The 8,049-nt window shown below is 44.5% G+C and overlaps 1 protein-coding gene across 2 annotated transcripts in view; it reads left to right on the top strand.

Annotated features, from left to right (window-relative positions):
* The first annotated feature begins 1,442 nt into the window (after window positions 1-1,442).
* LOC129700354 (protein PALS1-like) overlaps window positions 1,443-8,049 on the top strand; it is a 69,092-nt gene continuing 62,485 nt past the window's right edge. Inside the window, exon 1 of one of the 2 annotated variants that reach the window (XM_055640764.1) lies at window positions 1,443-1,691. The gene's annotated coding sequence lies outside the window, so the exon portion shown is untranslated. The remainder of the gene's footprint in view (window positions 1,692-8,049) is intronic. The other variant, XM_055640765.1, reaches the window with a different exon arrangement.

Raw genomic sequence — 8,049 nt, 5'->3', positions numbered from 1 at the left:
TTTTGAAACAGGCATTCCACACAAGAGTGTGAATTACGGGAGAAATAACATATTTCATTTCGAAAAGGTCCACACGGATCCCAGTGAGTTTCAAAACTATTGATGGTATTAGTTCTGGTTATCACAGTAAGGTGTTCTGTCCATCACGTTTGAGCTTCTGAAGAAATGTCTTCGCTCCTCATCCGCTACACAACGCATTAAGTCGGCGATAACAAAGACAACGAGACGAGGACAATAAGGCGAGTAACTCTCATTGTACAATGGAATTTCGTGTTCCGTTGTGTTATTTTCTCTTGGAATGTCAACATTCAGCCAAGCGCTATCGGTCTTGCACGTGACCAGTGGTAAATATTTATAATTACAGCTTTAAAAAAAAGATCGACATATGGGCATGGAATTGACAATCGTTTATTCTTATTTATTAAATTGCGCGTAGAAGCATCAGTTGTCAATTTCGTTTTCAAAAACCTGCGCCGTCTAATAAACCAATTAAGAAACTGCATTCAGGGGAACAAAACATAACAAAAACAGGGAAATCACTCATCAATAACGGTGTTTGTGTCATACTACCAATTTCCGATTATTGGAAATCGCACCCAGAAACCAGAATGGGTAGAGGGAACCGCGATGTAAAAAATGGAAACTAATCCTAATGAAAGAAGGAAGAGTTTCAAAACATTGCACAGACTAATGGAAAATATATGTATTTACTAGCAAAAGATAGATAGAAAATGCTGGAGTAACTCAGCGCGACAGTCTATCTTCGGTATTTTACTCACAATAGTCTATTCAGCTTCTCCATGAAAATCCAAATTCCGAATAGCTGAAAAGGTTTTAGTGAAACCTGCTCTTTTTTGTTTGATCACAGTACAGTTTTCTTTGCAATTGAGCAAATTAATTTCCCATGTAGTCTTCAACCATCAGTGTCTTAAATATTTGCTGATTTTTCGCCTTTTTAACAACACCAGCAACCACGTCGCTTGTAAATTCATTTGAACGAACTGTATGAACAGAGGGGAAGCAGAAATTGTGCGATAATCTTTTGGTTCAGATCTTTGGTTCAAAATTGTCAACGTAATTTAGGTGATGCAGATTACTGCAGAAGTGAAACACACTCTCAATGTACATGCCTAGGTTTTTCAAAGTCACACGGAGCAGTTCAAAACGGGAGGAGTGGAATCAAAAAGTTCGCCTTGTCGTTCTGCCAGATCTGCTTTCACTGCTTGAGCAGTGAAGCGCTGTGATTCCCACGTTCCTGCTGTCTCTCGTCACCTCCTCTGCTTCCACCGCGTTGCAAAACACAAGGTATTCCTGGCATAGCTCAGCTTCACCTTTGCCCCCGCGAGCCCGAGCCCGAACCCGAGCCCGGGGTGGGCGTTGGCTTGACGACGGTCGCTCGCTGCTCCAATGGACGTTGACAGAAGGCCGGGCGGTTGGGCGCGCGCACGGGAGCGCGGGAGCGAGCTGGCGGGTGGACGGGGCGCGCGCACGCGTCCACGAGCGAGTAGCCAGTCGGTTCCTTGCAGGCGGCCGCCGTCCTTGGAGGCTCCGGGACTCCGCGGGGTGGCAGCGACCCACCGGCTGCCCAGGTCAGTTCGCCAACCAACCAGCCAGCCAGCCCGCCCGGGCAGGGCTCAGGTGCTCGGTGGTTCGAGCCTGAAGTCCGCAAGAGGTCCGTCCTCCATCAACAGGTTGGCGAGGCTCCGTGGTTGGGATCCGTGGTTCGGCGGCGGCTTAGTTTGCCAGTTTGTGCCGGCGCTCGGGCCTAGTCCGTGAGTGCGAGCGGCCGGAGTGGGGAGGGAGTGTTGTACAAAGCCGGGTGTAAAGCGCCGGACACATCGTTTCCGGCACCTTATTCTGAAAAATACCAGGAAACGATTTGGAGAGAGGCGGCGTCCTCCTTGTGCTAATCCCGGGAAAAGGTGTCGGGCGCTGGAACTTTGGGCGTGTTGTGTTTCTATCTCTTTATCATCGACGAGTCATGTTTAAATTACTTTCCTGCGCTTTCCTCCTGATAAGGACGGATAGATCTATCTACCCACTTTCGCTCTGTGCAAATTAGTTGCGGGGGTTTGTTGAGTTCATCCAACTTTTAAGAAACTTGCCAGAGGTTGAATTGGGGGCATTTTGGGGGCGAGGAAAGCACACATTTATTTCAAAAGACCAGCTCGATCTTCAGCCCTATTGTTGCTTTGTGTGTCGACGCACAATCAGATGTCTGAATACACTGGATCATTGAGCGGAGATTCTGCCGTTTTGTCTTTGGTAGTCACAATGTGGTTGAAATGTTGCTTCTGAATATTGTGATGATTAGGGCTCGCATTATAATCAGCAATAAAATTATAATTCTGACGATGAATGGAAAATAAAAACTCCCCGAATTCTGTCAATGTGCTCTGATTTTAGAAAAATGTATATAAAGGACGAGGATGGGTGGTGGGGGGAGGAGGAAGAATTCAAAGATGAAACGTTTTGTCTCTGGAGTGCCTGTGGTATGGTAGGGAAAGGGTTAAGACTACAGCCAAGCAGCCTGGACTAAAGTTGTGGTTTAAGATGTAGAGATTAAAATGAGACGCGTGAAAATAAAGCCTGTGACAGTTGTAAGGTTTGAAACACCGCAAAGGATAAAATTGGCCACAGAAATTGCAGAGGATATTTGGAAGAAGGAAATCGAGGCAGAGTAAATTTAACAACGGGGCAGCAACTTTTGAGTCGTTGTTTATATATGCAGAAATGGTGGATGGTGATTTTCAAATAAGGGGAAAAAATCATCTTGAGAATGCAACTGGCATGACTGAAGTGCTAATTGCACGTGGCTTCAGAGGAGAAGGGAGTTATGCCAGTAATATAGGACGTAGTGGGTATATTGGAAAGGATAAAATAAAGGAGAATTTGCTGGAAAAGCTGGCAACCCTCTAATTGGGGAAAGTCATCTGGCTCAGGATATAAATGAACAAAATGAGAATGGCAGATGCAGAGATTATGGCACATTCATCCAATCCTTCTTGGAAATGGAGGAGTGGTAGGCTTCATATTGATATGAAAGTGGAGGGGAATAAATGGGGCAAACTACAGGACAACAATGTGTTGATATGCTGAACTGTTCCATAGCTTGGCTTTGCCCATACTCTTTACAAGCAGATCAGCTTTCCTCTTCCATTTTTAAGTGTTGCGAAGCACTGTCATATTCCCCAGAAGTCTCCATTATGACCATTTTTGTTGCACTCAAGCCCAAGTCTTCAGAGTATACATCATGTGAGTGGAAATATTGTAAATGGCACACAACTTTAAAAAAAACAATGAAACATATAAAATAGGTGCAGGAGTGGAAGCCAGCACCACCATTAAATATGATCATGGCTGATTATCCAAAATCAGTACCCTGTTCTTGCTTTCTCCCCATATCCCTTGATTCCATTAGCCCTAACAGCTATATCTAACTCTCAATGAGATGAGTACATCATGCTTAAGCCTCCTGACTGATAAAAACGGACAAATGATAGCAGGTGGACATTAATGTACAGAAATGTAAATTAACACATTTTGTGGTTTTTTTTAGGGGAGTGGAAGGCAACAATATATATACTAATCCGTACACATTTAAAGGTGGTGCGGAACAGTTGTCCCTTCACAAATAATTGAAAGTAATGACTATTGAAAAGGGTTTTTAGAAATAGGATATGGGATCATTAACTTTCTTAAAGGAGAGAGAATTAAGGTGTGAAAAAGGACATTTTGTGAAATGTTTCTAAAGTACACTTTGGGTTGAAGGAGAAACATTGCGTTCAATTCTTGACGGGTGCTGTCTGTGCAGAGTTTTCACATTTTCTTCATGACCTCATGTACTCGGAAATGTACCTGCGTTTAGCCCATATCCCTCTAAACCTTTTCTATCCATGTACCTGTCCAGGTGTTTTTTTAAATGTTGTTATTATACCTGCCTCAACTACCACCTCTGGCAGGTAATCACAAATACACATCACCCCCTGTGTGGAAAATATTGCTCCTTGGGTTCTTGTTAAATCTTTCCCCTCTTGACCTAAACCTGTCCTGCATTTCTTGAATCATCTATCTTGGGAAGGAGACAATTCCAATCATAATTTTACATCTCTACAAGATCATCTCAACCTTCTGCGCTCAAAGGAACAACGTTCTAGTGTGTTCAACCTCTCCCTATAGCTCAGGCCTTCAAGTTGTGGCGACATTCTTGGAAACCTTCTATGCACTCTTTCCAAACTTAACTAAACTGACCAAAACTAAACACACTTTGAATGTAAGGGTAAAGTATATAATCAACAGCAAGATGTTTAACAGCATAGATGTACAAAGATACCTTGGGGTCCAAGTTCATAGCTCCCTGAAGTAGATAGAGTGGTAAAGGACACGTGTAGTTCTGGTTGCCCCATTACAGGACAGATGTGGAATTTTGGAGAGGTTGAAGAAGTTTGCCAGAGTGATGCTTGGATTGGAGGGTGACAGCTACAGAGAGAGGTTGTCAGACTTGGATTGTTTTCACTGGAGTGTCAGAGGCTGAGGGAAGACCAGATAGAAGTGTATGAAATTACAAGAGGTATTGATAGCATAAACAGTCAGAAGCTTTTTTCCCCAGGGTGAAAATACAGTGAGACTAGAGAGCACAGCTCTAAGGTGAGATCGGCAAAATTTAAATATGTGTGGGGCATGACTTGTACACATATGGTAGGTGCCTGAAATGCGCTGTCAAGGAGGTGGTGCAAGCAGAAACAATAATGGCATTTAAGAGGCTTCTAGTTAGGCCTTGGATATCCAGGGAATGGAGGGAATGTATGAATCACGAGCAGGCAGAGGAGATTAGGTTACCTTGGCATTATGTTCGGTGCGGACATTGTGAGTCGAAGGGCATGTTCTTGTCCTGTACTGTTCTATGTTCTAATACTTCTAACGGCTTCACCAGCATCTTGTTTCACTGTAACATGGTGTCCTGACTCTGTACTCAATTCCTTGATTAATGAAGTCCAATGTGCTAAATGCCTTCTTCGTCATCCTATCTTTAGTGACACTATTTTCAGGGAATGATGTTCTTGTACTCCTAGACCTCTTTGCTTGACAATACCTCCCATGACTCTACCATACAACGCCTTGGTTTGACTTTCCAATGCAATACCTCACACTTAACTGATTTAAACTATTAGCCATTCCGCGATCCACTCGCCTAGCTGATCATGATCAAACTGTACTAGTTGATAAGCATCTTCACTGTCTGATACCACATACTTTGAAAAATTATTAATTAGGCCATACATTATCCTCCAAATTGTTAATATAGATGTCAGATATGGGCCCAGCACTGATCCCTGAGGCACACCACTAGTCAGAGGCTTCCAGACTGAAAAACAACCTGCCACCATTACCCTCTGCTTCCTACCATGAAACCAATTCTGTAAGAAATTAGCTGGGTCTCCCTGGTCCCATACAATCTAACCTTCCTATTAGCCTACCATGCAGAATCTTATCAAAGGCATTGCTGATTCATATGTCTGCTGCCCTGCTATTGTCAACCTTCTTAGTTGCTACTTCAAAAAAATCCATCAAATACATGAGGTACAAACCCATACTGACTATCTCTAATCAATCCGTCTTCCAAAATGTTTGTATATATTATCCCTAACTTTCCTACCACAGATGTTATTAGACCTACTGGTCTACAGTTCCCAAGTTTTTCTTTGCTGCCTTTCTTGTATAAAGGCACAGCATTAGCTACCCTCCAGTCTTTCAGCAGAGCACCCATGTCCTATCGATGATTCATATATCTCAGCCTCTTTCCTCTCTGCGTCCCACATTGCCTTTGGATATATCTGATCAGGTCTAGGAGGTTTGTTGCCCAGCTTTATTTTTCATTGCATGACAACATTTGATTTCCAGGCTTGGGCCTCATATTCTAGAATGTTCATCCTCGGCATTTTAGGGAAAAAAACAATTTATTTGCAATATGTTCATATCATGACTACAATGTGATTTATTTCCTTTCACATCCCTATCTCTGCACGTCAGTTGGATTTATTGAGGTTCATTCTTCTGAGAAATAAAATGACATGATATTATTCAATGGCTGAGAACTGTTGAAAGAAATTTACCATCATAGTGTTGTCAAATACCTATGTGCTTGAGTTCACAAGAATTAACGAGGATGACATCAGAAGATACTCCTATAGCATAGGCACAGAATGTTAGCGTAAAGTGAATTTACCTTGATACATTTGTAATGCTGGTGATGTGAAAGCCTGAAACTAATTGACTCATTTGGTGTAAGAAGGAACTGCAGATGCTGGTTTAAACCGAAGATAGACACAAAAAGCTGGAGTAGCTCACAGGCAGCATCTCTGGAGAGAAGGAATGGGTGATGTTTCGGGTCGAGACCCTTCTTCAGTCTGAACGCCACCCATTCCTTCTCTCCAGAGATGCTGCCTGTCCTGCTGAGTTACTCCAGCATTTTGTGTCTATCTGACTCATTTGGTGCCTGGATGTGTCTGGATGACAAGTAGCTTTTGTAATGGAGGAATTTAAATCTGAATATCACTGGGGGCATTACAGAGTAAATTTAATCTCTTGAGGTAATACTGTTTGCAAATTGGAAGGAATTTCACTAAACTTCGGTTTTGCTCTAATGTCCAAGTTTCATAACCTTGTTCTTTCAGCAGGGGAGTAAGCACGAGTTTTCAGAACCAAGGAAAACCGACCGGTAATGTTAAATTCCCGCTAAACTTCACGGCTGTGTATCTCTGGCTTATTCAAAGTTGTCCGGCTTCTTAAAAGTGTCTGCCCCCCCCCCCCCCCCCCCCCCGCTCTCTTTTAAAGGACTTACCGTACACTGTGCTATCTTTAACCTTCCTGTTCATTACGGCGTGTGTCTGTATCACATTGGCTTTGCACCATGTGAATTTCAGACAGCGCTTCCCAGCTTTCCTTGGCCCCCGCCTTTGCGATGTGATGTGTGTGTGTGTATGTGTGTGTTGCGCTCTGATGGTCGCCGTTCCAGTTCGCGGTTTTCCAGGCGAGTGCCGTGAGCTTGAAGGTCGCTGGCAGTCCGCTGAAAAGTCGCCTAAGTGGGACAGACCCTTTAGTTACCTACTGAAGTCTCTGGGGTAATGGTTGAATCCACTAATCTTGAACTTGTTCGAAAGTGCTATTGCGAGTCAAGATTGACTGTCGATCTCAAGTTTGACTGTCGATCCGCCACAAGGTGCGCCGCATTGAAGGCAGCCTCTGCCTACAGCCTGTTTGTTTTTCAATCTTTTAAAATTTTTGGTCAGTTTTAAAGTTTGTTTTGGGGATTCTTTAGCTTTTTTTATGTGGGGGAGGGGGTCATGGTAAGGGGGGAATCTGTTTCCCAGTCACTTCCTGGCAGGGACCCGTCCTCTTCCCCCTCTTCGCGGCCTACCAACTGGATTGGAGCGGCCTTTCCTGCCGGGGACCCGGACCAGAGCTCCAGCAGCCGCGGTGCAGCACTGGATTCATCGCGGAGCAGGCGGATGCCTACCTGGGATCGCCGTTGAAGCTCTGTACTGTTGGGCCGCTGCTCCAACATCACAGAGCTGTGTTTGAAGAGCTTCAAAGCGGCCGGTGCTGAACAACATCGCGGAGTCCTGGGGCCCTTTGCCGAGGGCCGCCAGCGTTGAATCTCTGCCCAGCGGCCTGTGGTCTTCGGGAGCCGCGGACTCCGGTAGGAGGTGTCCAAGCCGCTGAGGATGTCCTCCAGTCCCGACGTCGGACTTCCATCACCCCGGCGAGCGGGCCTGAACATCATGGCGCCTGTAGCGGCGACAGCGGGAGGTTCAGGAGCCCCCCGGCCACGTGAGGATGGATGAATTTTGGAGCCTTCCCCCACAGTGGGAAACTTTGATCCCGCTGTGTGGGGATGTTTGTGTTAAGACTCTTTATTGTGCTCTTTATTACTTGTATGTCTGTATGGTGACCACACATTTCACTGTACCAATTGGTACATGTGACAAATAAATTTATCTTGTATCTTGTACATTTAAATGAAACTTCTAGCTTCAGAACGTGTGGATC

Source organism: Leucoraja erinacea, chromosome 9 (assembly GCF_028641065.1).
Source record: "Leucoraja erinacea ecotype New England chromosome 9, Leri_hhj_1, whole genome shotgun sequence".
Classification (NCBI taxonomy): domain Eukaryota; kingdom Metazoa; phylum Chordata; class Chondrichthyes; order Rajiformes; family Rajidae; genus Leucoraja; species Leucoraja erinaceus.
The sequence above is the reverse complement of the archived record's forward strand: the minus strand, read 5'-3'. Positions and strand labels throughout refer to the sequence as shown.